Source organism: Hemitrygon akajei, chromosome 4, assembly GCF_048418815.1.
Source record: "Hemitrygon akajei chromosome 4, sHemAka1.3, whole genome shotgun sequence".
NCBI classification, from domain to species: domain Eukaryota; kingdom Metazoa; phylum Chordata; class Chondrichthyes; order Myliobatiformes; family Dasyatidae; genus Hemitrygon; species Hemitrygon akajei.
Window position 1 is genome coordinate 61,050,869 of NC_133127.1, and position 15,363 is coordinate 61,066,231.

Genomic DNA, 15,363 nt, shown 5'->3' on the forward strand with positions numbered 1-15,363 from the left:
ATACCCCTGTAATTCAAGCTCAAACAATCCCATGCAGTACTAGCAAATCTTCCTGCTAGGATATTAGTCTGCTTCCACTTCAGGTGCAAACCAACCCCTTTTTTTTACAGGTCCTGCCTTCCTTGCAAGAGATCCAAAAATCTGAAACCCTTGCTCCTGCATCAACTTCTTAGCCATGTGTTAAACTATAGGATATTCCTATTTCTGGCTTCACTAACATGTGGCAAGGGTAACAATCCTAAGATAATAATCCTAGATTTCCTGTCCTTTAACGTGGCACCTATTTCTTAAATTCACTTTGCAAGACCTCATCACTCCTCCTACCAGTGTCACTGGTACAGATGTAGATGACAATCTCTGGCTGCTCACTCTCTCATTTAAGAATTTTGTAGACGTGATTCGAGATGTCACTGATCCTAGCACCCAGGAGGCAACAAAAAGCCTACAGATTCTTGCCCACAGAACTTCTTTTCTATTACTCCGACCAACAAATCCCCTTTCCCTGCAGCTTGCGTAATTTCTCCCCTTCCTTCTGAGCCACAGAGCTAGACTCAATGCTAGAGATCTGACCGCTGTTATTCCTCTCTGCTCGGACACTCCCCCCCAAAGTACCCAAACTAGTATACCTACTGATAGGAGAATGACCACAGCAGTGGTCTGCACTTGCTGCCTATTCCCTTTCCCCCACCTGACGGTCACCCAGTTAACAGTGTCCTGCACTTAGGTGTAACTACCTCCTTGTATGCCCTGTCTATCAACTCCTCAGCCTCCTCAATGATCTGGAGTTCATCCAGTTCTAGCTGCAATTCCTTAACACGGTTTGTTAGAAGCTGCAGTGCATGCACTTCTTGCAAGTGTAGTCATCAGGGACAGTGGAGGTCTCCCCGCCGTCACACGTCCCACAGGAAGAACATTCCAGTATCCTGACTGACATCTTATCCTGTCTGTTCTAAATGTGCAATAAGAAATAAAGAAAGAATAAATAATTTTTTAAAAATCTACCTACAGCCTATGCCTTTCCTAAGCCTCAATAAGCCAAAGCCTCAGCTCCCCATCCCAACACTGGCCCACTCACATAATGGCTGCTGCACTTAAAGCTAACTTCTCTTTATCGGTCCTTGCCAAGTGCCTAACTTATGCTCAATCCAAGGTCCCCTCAAGAGAGTGGTGCACAAAATGTGCCGACTCACCCCACTCGTTTCTTTTAAACTGCCTCTCCCTCTAAGCAATCCAGTGTCTCCTCGGGACTGTGGCACACAAAATGTGACCAAATTGTTTTCATCTTGATATATCCATGGAACTGTCTCAACTTTTTGATACTGTCAGTGTTCCCAAGATATGATAAGATTTATCCAATAGGCAAAGCAAATGTTCACATTCCAGTCCAGGATTAAAACACATAAACCTGGTCACACCATCTTTCAGAATAGGTGTTAAATTAATTCAGCCATTCAGTGACATTAAAATTCTGACACTGCAAGAGAAGGAAGTCTGGAACAGATATTCTCAGTGACATGGGTAGCACCTCTCCTTCAACTATTACCATAAAGAGAGAAACAATGGGCTAAAAGACATCAAAGCATCCTGCTAGTTAAGGCGGTAGAAGTAGATACAACAGCAACATTTAAGAGGAATTTAGATTTTCATATGAATAGGTAAAGGATGGAGGTATGTAGACCGCATGTAGACAAATAGGATTAGCTTGAATTGGCATCATAGTCAGACACAACTTGTTGGCTAAGGGGCTTGGTTTTGTGGTGTACTGTTCTATGTTACATGGAAACATATAACACAGAAATTTACAGCACATTACAGGCCCTTTGGCCCACAATGTTGTGCCTACCATGTTAGCGAACCCTACAGCCTGCCTAGAATTTCCCTAGTGCATAGCTCTCCATTTTTCTGAGCCCCCATGTACCTATCTAAAAGGTTCTTAAAAGACCCTATTATATCCGCTTCCACCACTGCCGCCAGCAGTGCATTTCACGCACTCACCACTCTCTGTGTGAAAAACTTACCCCTGACATCCCCTTAGTACCTATTTCCAAGCACCTTAAAACTATGCCCCCTATGTTCTGTTCTCTAAATGAAGATAATTTACAAGAAGTCCTTGGTTGTAGTCCACTCTTGCTTATTCTGCTTATCCACTTCAATTAAGAGTGATGTAGCAATTTATGGAATTTAAAAAAATAACAAAATACATTTCTAAAGCTCTTGACATATTATAATGTCTCAAAATGCACCATAAGGATTTTAATGCACAAAATAGGATATAACACCATTTAGGGAGATATTGGATCTGATAATAAAAATATATTTTCAGCAAAATAATTTATTCTAGACTATATTTTTGTGGTTAAATCACCCAAATTACATTTGTGTTTTCATTAACAATTTGATTTTAATGCCTATAATTGTTTTTAATGCTTAATAATTAAGTAAAGCTGAATACTACACATGTGTATCTGGGCAGAATTATTGTACATTCTCCTCATAATTCTATTATTGATAAGACTTCTAAAAGGTAAACATTGCATTATTGTTGTCTATGGAAGAGACCAGACATGGTAAGGGTGGGAATCAGGAAGTGTGGTGTATTAGGTTAGGGCAGAGCTTCAAAGTTAGCTCTGAAAGTCATTGGTGATGCCTAATTCCTGCATGGCATTCAGTGGACAATCCCTTCTGAGATAGATTCACTTATCACCTGCCAGCTCATGCTCCTACCCCTCCCTCACTCTTTTGTTCTGACATCTGCCCTCTTTCTTTCCCGTTATAATGAAGGGTCTCGGCATCTACTGTGTGTAGATGCTGTCTGATCAGCTGAAATCCTGCTGCATTTTGCAGTGTGTACTTCCTCTTCTAGACTTTACGTGGTTGAAGTATTAACCAGTTCATTTTACTTAGTACAGGTATAATCTAGATGTGTTTGTGTTTCTCCAAGTTTTATAGAACGTTTTGCAGCAAGAGAAAAGCCACAGGCTGCAATTTTTAAATTTCAAATGTGCAACTATTGAAATCCTCACTGATGTAAATGGAGTGAATTCTTCTATGGTGTGATCCTCACGAGTCACACCTGCTTTCAAAGGTGACAAGAAAGTAAATTTATATCTGCAAATATCTTTGCATCAGAGCTTATTTGTCAGAATGATGCTCTGTTAAATTAATACAAAGTTTTCTTTCAGTACAGTATTCATTGAGTTGAGATACAGTAAAAGGGGAAGTGAAGGCATAACTTGGTTGGTAGCATCCTCATCTCTAAGTCAGAAAGCTTTTGCAGAATTCCTATTGCAGGATTAATCATATCACTTAGTCTGATATCTCAGAACAGTACTTAGGAAGAAAAATCTAATTAAGAATACAGTTGCCTGTTCTATGTAAAAATGCTCATGGTATTATTCAAAGAAAAGTTTTCTTGATGTGCTGGTAAACAATCCCTCCTTCAAGCACAGCAGGAAAGGTTCACTAGTCATTGTTCCTAGTGCTACCAGTGGGATCTTGCTTTGCCATGCTTGGTTAATTTGCCTGAAAAACAGCAATGAATGTGTGGCAAATGCTAATTTATTGGTTGTAAGATAATTTGGAATGTTTTATGAATGCAAATAGGCACAATATCAATCAGATATTTCTTCGAAGTTATGTTCTCTGAACTGTTGCACATGGTAAACAACAACGAGGTTAGTCTTGGGTAATAGCTAATCGTGGGCTTGTGTGGCAATTATATTTTTTATCATGTACAACAATTTCAAAAGTACACTACAAAGAAGAGCCCTATATGAGAGGAAAATAAGAATACATACAGAAGTCAAGGGAAATCAGTTTATTGGCTTCTAGAAAATAGACATGGGTTACTATTTCAGAGGAAAAACATCAACAATTTGACAGGGTCAGGCAGGAAGCCTTATCTTTAGAAATAAATAAACCAAAGTGCTGTGATCAAGTAACAGATCTATCTTCAGCAAAGAGCATGGTTGATGAAAACTCGGAAGGAAGTTAAAAAAAAAATCCTGTATAGAGTACAGATACACGCTGGTAAATTTCACAAAGAGTCACCTAATGGGACTGAGAACTTACAAATTTACATTGAAATCTATCTGTAACCTGCAAAAGGTCATATGCTATGTCGTAGTTTTACAAAGGCACACTACCAGTACAGATTCTCCTTAGTGCCAGACCTCATTGTAAATTTGCCAGCAGAAGATGAGATTTCTTTCTACATGCGTGTATACTGAAAATTACACCTTATATGTGAGCTGTTCTGGTGAGGCACACAGAGCAATATTAAGAAGGCAAAAGGTGAATTAAACAGCTGCATTTTGTTCATAAAACTTCAATTAAAGACATTACGGAAAAGTAATTCTACAAAGAAGTGTGCCTTTTTAATGAGTGTATTTAAATTAAGCTGTGCATCATATCAACACAAAATGATTTGACAATCAGCACTTATGTAGTCTCTAAAGCAAGTCAGAAGCAGTCAGTGTCAACACATGATTACATTGTAACAAGTAGTCAACTTTCTTCAACCTTTCATGTTTCATTGATAATGCCCTGATTCTACAATTTTTAGCTAGAGTCACATAGAGTCACGTGTATCCTTTTATTCCTTTGACGCTTTGGTGAACCACCTCTGTGAGCTTGCTATTAACTTTTCCTTCTGAATATGTAACGTCCCTTGACTTTGTTCCAAAATATAATTTATGCTAAAATGAAAACATTATCATGGTCATTAATTAAGTACAAGATTAAGTTAGATGGCAACATCTTTACATTGATTGCGCTTTGCCTACTTTGAAACATTAGGTAGTAAACATTTACTCAGTTACTTGAGAATTAATACCCTGCTGTGACATAATGGGTCGCACAATTAAAGGAACATCATCATCCTTTTTTTCCTGGTCTTAATGGGCTATGGGCTTAATTACAAAATTATTAAAATGTAATTAACCTAACAATCTTATCAAATTGACATTGTCCTTTCCAATGATGGGAGTGAAGATTCAATTCCGGAGAGATTTTGACATCAAAATTTAGTTGAAATGAATGAAGTAGATTTAGTTTTCAAGCAAGTGGATTTTGGCATAAATTAAAGTTGTTACATTTGATGGAAATTCTTCATATTTGTTATACCCATGATACCCATGTGTGATTCCACACTGACACACCCCCAGCAGAAGAAGCATTGATTGAGATGTTTTCTCTGTTGGCTTATGTGAAAGGCAGCTGTTTTGATAAGAGTACTGCTGGAGAAATTCAGCAGATTAGGCTGCATCTATGGAGAGAGAAACTAATAGTCCCTGTTTCAGTCCAAGAAGGTCTCAGCCCGAAATATTGACTCTTTATTTTCCTCCAGAGATGCTGCTTGACCTTCTGAGTTCCTCCAGCATTTTGTGCGTGTTACTCAAGATTTCCGGCATCTGAGGTATCCCGTGTATCTATGTTCAAAATCATTTTATTGTTCTTGGTTCCAACTTAACTGATATCAATATTTTACATCAATCAATAATAATTGCAGTTAAGTATCAATAACTATGAGTTAAATGTTAATTAGAGTTTAGAAGTAAAATAGGACATAGAACAGGATGGCACAGTACAGGCTTTTCAGCTCATGATGTTGAACTGGCCCATATAAACTTATTCCATAATTAGTTTAACCTTTCCCTCCAAACAGCCAAAAACCTTAACTTTCTTAAACGTGTCTTAAACGTGTCTATTTAAGAGTCTTACAAATGTCCCTACTGTATTTGCCTCTACCATCCCCCCAGGCAGTACATTCCAGGTACCTACCTCTCTGCAAAAAACTTACCTCTGACATCTTCCCTGTACTTTCCTCATGTCAGCTTAAACAGAGGTACTCCAGCATTGGCTTCTGCCACCCTAGGAAAAAGTTCCTGGCTGTCCACTCTATCTGTGCCTCTCATAGTCTTATACATCTCTAACAAGTTGCTATTTATCTGCCATTTCTTCAAAGAGAAAAACACTAGATTATGCAAATTTTCAAAGTCAAAGTAAATGTTATTATCAAAGTACCTATATCTCACCATATACAACCCCAAGATTCATTTTCCTGCAAGCATACTCAACAAATCTATAGAATAGTAGTTATAAGAAGATCAATGAAAGATCAACCAGAGTGTAGAAGACAACAAACTGTTCAAATACAAACATGAATGAAAAACAAAAAATAGTGAGAACATGAGATAATGAGATAAAGATTCCTTAAAGTGAGACTATTGGTTGTGGGAAACATCTTAATGATGGGCAAGTGAGTGTACTTATCGCCTTTTATTCAAAAGCCTGATGGTTGAGAGGTAGAAACTGTTCTTGAACCCGGTGGCACAAGTCCTGAGGCTCCTGCACTTTCTACCTAATGGCAGCAGCAAGAAGAGAGCATGGGCTGGGTTGTAGGGATCTCCGATGATGAATGCTGTTTTCCTATGACATTATTTCATATAGATGACACAGTGGTAGGGAGGGCTTGATCTGAGATGTTTTGTGCCAAATTCAGTGCCTTCTGTAGGATTGTCTGTTGAAAGACATTGGTGTTTGCATACCAGGCCATGGTGCAGCCAGTCAATATCACTGTCCACTACATATCTATAGCAGTTTGTCGAAGTTTTAGATGTCATACCGAATCTCCTAAGGAAGTCCTCATAATCCAGGCAGCATCCTGGTAAATCTCCTTTACCACTCTCAAAAGCTTGCACATCCTTCCTATAATGAGATGCCAAATACAGAACTCAATATTTTAGATGTGGTTTAACCAGTATTTTATCCAACTGCAACATTACCTCATGGCTCTTGTACTTATCTCCCATACTAATCAATGTCAGCACATAATATGCCTTCTTAACCTCCTTATCAACTTGCTCAGCAGCTTTGAAGGGTCTGGACCTCAAGATCCCCTACTTCTTCACACTGTTACGAATCTGAATTACTTATCTGACTTAATATCAAAATTTACTTTATTCTACTTATGTCAAAGATCTGTGAACCAGCTCCCAGCAAAAAGGGCCTCAGCCGAAATATTAACTATTTATTCCTTTCCATAGATGCTGTCTGACGTATTGGGTTCCCCTTGCATTTTGTTTGTGTTTCTCTGAGTTTCCGGCATATGCAGAATCTCTTGTGTTGACACTTTTGCTGCTCACTATTGAAATTTTCTGTAAAAAACACTCACAAATGAATTTCAGCTGTGCAGGTTAGAGAAGAAATACTTCCTCATTGGTGAGAATCATAAAGTGTTGAGAGGACAATATTGGGCTTAGAAAGAAAGAAAACAAGTTGGTGTGGGCTTGACTTTGATGCACATGCCTATGTTGTTACCATTATTTTGATAGATAGATAGATACTTTATTCATCCCCATGGTGTGACTTTAATAAAGTCAAGTATCCTATTCCATCATTTTTGAATAAAGTCTCATGAGAATTTTGAAATATTGCTGAAGATCAATACCAACCAGATCTTGTTTGAATAGCCTATGCTTAACATTTGCCTTCCAGGGAATCCCCAGAGTTAAGCTTGTATTTTGTGGTCACATGACTGCGAGATTTCTCCATCGCAGCGTTAGAAATGAGCTCTGATAGCCTTTTGGACATATAATATAACTAGAAGAAAATTTGATATTGCGCAGGAACTTCCAAAAATTCTGGAGATCACAAAGCCAGGAAACACTCTCAGGAAGGGGTCACTGCTGTAATGTACAAAATGTAACAGTAAAATTACATTCCATTCAAGGTTACATTGGTCTCTTGCTCTTCGTCACTTTGGTCCTAGGAGATATTTTACATCTGCCTGAGAAAGCATTCAGGACATCAGTCCAATATTTCACTTGAAAACCAGCATCTCCCTGAGTTTGTTGCTGCTACATTACTGCACTGGAGAAAAATCCTAAATTTTTGTACACAAATGTAATTTGAATCCATAGACGCCTGTTACCACTGAGCCACTGCACTGAGTAGTGAATATGTCTGAAGACATCTGTGTTCACATCTCCTTGTGTAAGACTCTGGGCAGGTTACAGTGTTATGCAGCTTTCATTTTACTATTAATCTGCCAGCAGTATACTGTATTCCACAGCTAGAGGCCTGAGCTCAGTGGCACAAATATAACTAAGATCTAATCATTATGTTATAATGAAATTATTTGCAACTTGTCAGAACCCATTGAGACATTGGGAAATGGTTAAATAAATTAATAGTTTGGGTGCATATAATAACTTCCCCAACCCCCAACCTCCCCCATCTCCCCCAGAATCAGGATTTGGTTTGCTATCGTCAACATATGTCATGGAATTTGTGATTTCTGGTAGAAAAACTGTGCAAGATATTTTTAAAAAATTGTAAGGTACAATAACAAATGAAATAAAGCATTAATGCAGAAGAGGAATGACAATGTAGTCATGAAATTTCCACTTGTCATAATTTACTTATTATTATTATTATTTAGTTATTTATGGTTTTATATTGCTATATCTCTACACTATTCTTGGTTGGTGCGACTGTAACGAAACCCAATTTCCCTTGGGATCAATAAAGTATGTCTGTTTGTCTGTCTGCCTAAATCATGGACCATTCAGAAATCTGATGGCAGAGGGGAAGAAGCCATTCATAAAACATTGAGAATGGATCTTCAGGCTCTTATACCTCCTCTCTAATATTTGTAATGAAAAGAAGGCAAGTCCCAAATGGTGAAAGTCCTTTAAGATGGATGCCGCCTTCTTGGGACACTACCTTTTGAATGTGATGGAGCTGGCTGAGTCTATAAAATAGTTTTCATCTGAAAGTTTTGCTTAATTTCCAGCGAGCTTCTAGAAAACATTCCTCTTGGAAATCTTTGCCTGGTCTGGTATAATGTAATTATATTTCAAGAGCAAATCCATTGGAATAGTTATTATCAGATGGAAAGGCAGCCTATATGAAATGGAAGTTGAGATGTTGGTTCCAACATTGTATCAATGGGTTATTACTTTTGTAACAGGATCTTCCATCGGCCACAGCCAAAAGATGATGCAAATGGGAGAGAGTTCCTTAAATCACGAAATTCAGTGCCCGGCTTAAACTGGAACGGATCCTATGGAACAAGGCAAGTTTCCCTTTTTCCTTAGCAGCTTTTCTAGCTAACTCAAAGACTTTTCAGTTTTTAGAACACAGTTTCTAAATCAATTAGTTACAGCTCATAACATTTGGTGCACAGTTGTAACCTGCTATCTGCTGTCCTTCCTTCCCCCACTGCCTCTCACCAAGCCGCCAACCTCTGTACAGAATGTGGGGGCCTGAATTGCAAACCAATTATGCACAGAAACAGGGAAACAATCCTTCAATTCTTCAGCTACCATCCTTACCCCAAGGCCATTAATTACCTTTGGGCCTTGTTTAAGCTTCATTGTCTCCTCTTTATAACTGTAATCTACCCTCTCCATTCTCAGTCCTAATACATCATCTCAACCTGAAATATCAACAATTCTTTTCCCTCCATAGATGTTACCAGTCTGACTGAGCTCCTGCAGCAGATTGTTTATTGCTCCAGGTTACAGGGTCCACAGCTTTTGTAACTATTTATCTATTTTTTTAAATTCGTACAAATTCACCAAACAACAGAAGTCTCCACTGGATGATACCCCCTACCAAAAGTTCAACAGGTAACTACCAAAGCTCCCAGGAGCTGGTGATTCTGAGACCTGACCTAATTTATTTGGGATTGTTTCATGAAGGGGGAGATTGAAGGCAATATGGAGTAAGCCTAGAAGAGGATTTAAGGAGTGGGACTGTTTAGGCATGATCACATTGAATAGTGGAACAGACTGAAGGGGCCAGGTGGCCTTATTCATGCTCCTATTTTCTGAGTTATTGTGTTGTTAAAAATAATTTTCGTATCTCTTTGAAAGAAGTCCTTGGGCATGATGGACATGCCATGAAGGACAGCTCAGCAATTACTGTATACTAATATGCCTTTGCCCAAACATGGTTGGACCCTTTAATGCAGGGGTTCTTAACCTGGGGTCCACGGATCCCTCACAAGTCCATGGATAGATTCCAGGAGGTCTATCAACTTGGATGAGAAAAAATTACATCTTTATTTTCACTAACCTCAAGCTGATATTTAGCAATTCCATCAATTATGGGTATAGGCAACAAACCACAGAAGTATTCGTAACAAGGTGGATGAATTGAATATGCAGATAATTATTAATGAATATAATATAGTTGGGATCACAGAGACATGGCTCCAGGGTGACCAAGGCTGGGAGCTCAACATCCAGGGATATTCAATATTCAGGAGGGATAGACAGGAAAGAAAAGGAGGTGAGGTAGCATTGCTGGTTAGAGAGGAGATTAACGCAATAGAAAGGAAGGACATTAGCCTGGAGGATGTGGAATCGATATGGGTAGAACTGCATAACACTAAAGGGCAGAAAACACTGGTGGGAGTTGTGTACAGGCCACCTAACAGTAGTAGTGAGGTTGGGGATGGCATTAAACAGGAAATTAGAAATGCGTGCAAAAAAGGAACAGTAGTTATAATGGGTGACTTCAATCTACATATAGATTGGGTGAATCAAATTGGTAAGGGTGCTGAGGAAGAGGATTTCTTGGAATGTATGCAGGATGGTTTTCTGAACCAACATGTCAAGGAACCAACTAGAGAGCAGGCCATTCTAGATTGGGTATTGAGCAATGAGGAAGGGTTAGTTAGCAATCTTGTTGTGCGAGGCTCCTTGGGTAAGAGTGACCATAATATGGTGGAATTCTTCATTAAGATGGAGAGTGACATAGTTAATTCAGAAACAAAGGTTCTGAACTTAAAGAAGGGTAACTTTGAAGGTATGAGACATGAATTAGCTAAGATAGACTGGCAAATGATACTTAAAGGGTTGACGGTGGATATGCAATGGCAAGCATTTAAAGATCGCATGGATGAACTACAACAATTGTTCATCCCAGTTTGGCAAAAGAATAAACCTGGGAAGGTAGTGCACCAGTGGCTGACAAGGGAAATTAAGGATAGTATCAAGTCCAAAGAAGAAACATATAAATTAGCAAAAAAAAAGCGGCACACCTGAGGACTGGGAGAAATTCAGAGACCAGCAAAGGAGGACAAAGGGCTTAATTAGGAAAGGGAAAAAAGGTTATGAGAGAATGCTGGCAGGGAACATAAAAACTGATTGTAAAAGCTTTTATAGATACGTGAAAAGAAAAAGATTGGTCAAGACAAATGTAGGTCCTTTACAGTCAGAAACAGGTGAATTGGTCATAGGGAACAAAGACATGGCAGACCAATAACTACTTTGGTTCTGTCTTCACTAAGGAGGACATAAATAATCTTCCGGAAATAGTAAGGGACCGAGGGTCTAGTGAGATGGAGGAACTGAGGGAAATACATGTTAGTAGGGAAGTGGTGTTAGATCAATTGAAGGGATTAAAGGCAGATAAATCCCCAGGGCCAGATGGTCTGCATCCCAGAGTGCTTAAGGAAGTAGCCCAAGAAATAGTGGATGCATTAGTGATAATTTTTCAAAACTCCTTAGATTCTGGATTAGTTCCTGAGGATTGGAGGGTGGCTAATGTAACCCCACTTGTTAAAAAAGGAGGGAGAGAGAAACCAGGGAATTATAGACCGGTTAGTCTGACATCGGTGGTGGGGAAAATGCTAGAGTCGGTTATCAAAGATGTGATAACAGCACATTTGGAAAAAGGTGAAATCATCGGACAAAGTCAGCATGGATTTGTGAAAGGAAAATCATGTCTGACGAATCTTATAGAATTTTTTGAAGATGTAACTAGTAGAGTGGATAGGGGAGAGCCAGTGGATGTGGTATATTTCGATTTTCAAAAGGCTTTTGACAAGGTCCCACACAGGAGATTAGTGTGCAAATTTAAAGCACACGGTATTGGGGGTATGGTATTGATGTGGATAGAGGATTGGTTGGCAGACAGGAAGCAAAGAGTGGGAGTAAACGGGACCTTTTCAGAATGGCAGGCAGTGACTAGTGGGGTACCACAAGGCTCAGTGCTGGGACCCCAGTTGTTTACAATATATATTAATGATTTAGACGAGGGAATTAAATGCAGCATCTCCAAGTTTGCGGATGACATGAAGCTGGGCGGCGGTGTTAGGTGTGAGGAGGATGCTAAGAGGATGCAGGGTGACTTGGATAGGTTAGGTGAGTGGGCAAATTCATGGCAGATGCAATTTAATGTGGATAAATGTGAAGTTATCCACTTTGGTTGCAAGAACAGGAAAACAGATTATTATCTGAATGGTGGCCAATTAGGAAAAGGGGAGATGCAACGAGACCTGGGTGTCATTGTACACCAGTCATTGAAGGTGGGCATGCAGGTACAGCAGGCGGTGAAAAAGGCAAATGGTATGTTGGCATTCATAGCAAAAGGATTTGAGTACAGGAGTAAGGAGGTTCTACTGCAGTTGTACAAGGCCTTGGTGAGACCGCACCTAGAGCATTGTGTGCAGTTTTGGTCCCCTAATCTGAGGAAAGACATTCTTGCCATCGAGGGAGTACAAAGAAGGTTCACCAGATTGATTCCTGGGATGGCAGGACTTTCATATGAAGAAAGACTGGATCGACTAGGCTTATACTCACTAGAATTTAGAAGATTGAGGGGGGATCTTATTGAAACGTATAAAATTCTAAAGGGATTGGACAGGCTAGATGCAGGAAGATTGTTTCCGATGTTGGGGAAGTCCAGAATGAGGGGACATAGTTTAAGGATAAAGGGGAAGCCTTTTAGGACCGAGACGAGGAAAAACTTCTTCACACAGAGAGTGGTGAATCTGTGGAATTCTCTGCCACAGGAAACAGTTAAGGCCGGTTCATTGGCTATATTTAAGAGGAAACTAGATATGGCCCTTGTGGCTAAAGGGATCAGGGGGTATGGAGAGAAAGCAGGTACAGGGTTCTGAGTTGGATGATCAGCCATGATCATACTGAATGGTGGTGCAGGCTCGAAGGGCCGAATGGCCTACTCCTTCACCTATTTTCTATGTTTCTATGTTTCTATTAACAGTACTTGTGACTTTGTCACCGATGGAAGTCACAGATACTTTTATATCACCTTACGGTTTTTCCAAATATCTCAAAATATAGTTTACAGCATGCTCATCACTACTTCGAAATTACAGTAGTTATTAGACACACTGCTAGGTCAAACATGATCACAGTCTTCATATCTGCAGATGCTGGTGCGACTTCACTGGCTAGCTATCGAGCAGCCTTGCACCTAGAGGTAGTACACCCTCCAAATGGTAATGTCTCATGTTCTTGCATTTGTGACCTAGACATCTCTGTTGCTCTTCGTTACTCCCTGTCTACAATTGCTTGTTGATCAATGCACAGAGGGAAGTGAGTTGCTTTTATTGTTTGTTAATGTTTTGCAAAACTAAACAGTTCAAAGAAAATTCTTAATTCTCTGGGGAGTCTTATGGCCTTTTGTAATACTATGCGACTCCATGCACAACAACAGCCAAATTCCAGGAAGGACACAACAACTGAACTACTGCTGTAACCCTTATGTCTGTCCAAGTATCTAAAAACTATTGAAAGTGTTAAAATTTTGGATTAATTGTAAAACCAGTCTTACTTTATTTATTTGACAAACACATTTCTTGAATATCTTACACTACACTTAATTAACATACAGATTAGTTATTTCTTTTGCAGATTTATCAAACAAATTAGTTATAAACATACAAAAATATTGAATTTCAAAAATGTCAATTGAATCAAATATTTTATTTTATATCTTTTTACAGACCCTATTAAAGTGGAAATGTCGAAGAAAAGGAAGGATAATGGAAACTATGTATTATATAGTTTAACTTGCGTTAGATGTGACAGAACACAAATGCTTCTGAGGCTTTTTTTACACTAAAATTCTTGTGAATAGAATTAAGAAGCCAGCAAAACTGTAAGTACACCTCATGTCTGTCCATCCTGAAAATGCATCTAAAGCTGTGGGATTTTTTCGTGCAATGGAAGCTCAGTTTGAAAAAGCTGAGATGTTTCCCAAACTTAAGAAGCCTCACACTATTGGAGAGGTAAAGGGATGTGCACTGGAAGTGGTGGAGCTGGTTTTAGGACTGGAACTGAGGAAAAAAACTGCAAGTGATTCCTCATCAAGCTGGAAACCGAGGAGATGATAAATAAGAGCTTTAGGGAAGTAGTCACCCCTAAGTTGCAGGAGGCAGCAAAGTAGGTGACTCTCAGGAGAGTGAAGGGAAATGGCAGCCAGTGCAGAGTACCCCTATGGCTGTTCCCTTCAATAATAAGTATACTGTTTTAGATAGTATTGAGGGGGAATAACCTGTGGGGAGGGTTGAGGGGGAAGCCATACTGACCAGGTCTCTGACAAAGTCTGGCACTGTGCTTCAGAAGGAAAGGTGGGAGAAGAAAACTGCAGTATCGATAGGGGTTTCTATAGATAGCGGGGTAGACAGGAGATTCTTTGATTAACAGAGACACACGGATGTTATGTTGCCTCCCCGGTGCCGGGATCAGGGATGCCTTGGATTGGATCCTTGGCATTCTAAAAACAGAGGATAAGCAGCCGGAAAACTTAGCACATATTGGCAACAATGACATGGGCAGAAAAAATGAGGAGGTCCTGAAGAGAGAATTTAATGAGTCAGGTAGAAAGTTGAAAAGCAGGACCTCCAGGCTAATAATTCCTGGATTGTTGCCAGTGTCATGCACCAGTAAGGATAAGAACAGGATGAGTTGGCAGATCATTGTGTGGCTGAGAAACAAGTGCAGGGGGCAGAGTTGTAGATTTTTGGATCATTAGGGTTTCTTCTGTGGAAGGTAGGACCTATACAAAAGGGATGGGTTACACCTGAACCCAAGGGGGATCAATATCCTTGCAGGCAAGTTTGCTAGAGCTGTTGGGGAGGATTTAATTTGCCAGGGGAATATGAAACTGAGTGATAAGGCTGAGGATCGGACTGTTGGTTTACAAACAGAGGCAGTGTATAGTGAGACTCTGTGTAGGGAGAAATAACAATCATTGGGACAAGTTACAGTGTTGAAGGGAGACAACATTGAAAAGGGTGTTGGATACAGGACTGAAGATTTTATACTTGAATGTACGCAGTATATGAAGTAAAGTAGATGATCTTGTAGCACAGTTAGAGATTGGCAGGTATGACATTGTGGGCATCATTGAATTGTGGCTGAAAGGAGATTATAGTTGGGAGCTTAACATCCAAGGGTACACACATTATATCGAAAGGACAGGCAGAAGGGGTGGGGGTGGCTCTGTTGATAAAAAAAAAGAAATCAAATCCTTAGAAAGAGGTGACATATGATCAGAAGATTTAGAAATCATGTGGGTAAAGTTAAGAAACTGCAAGGG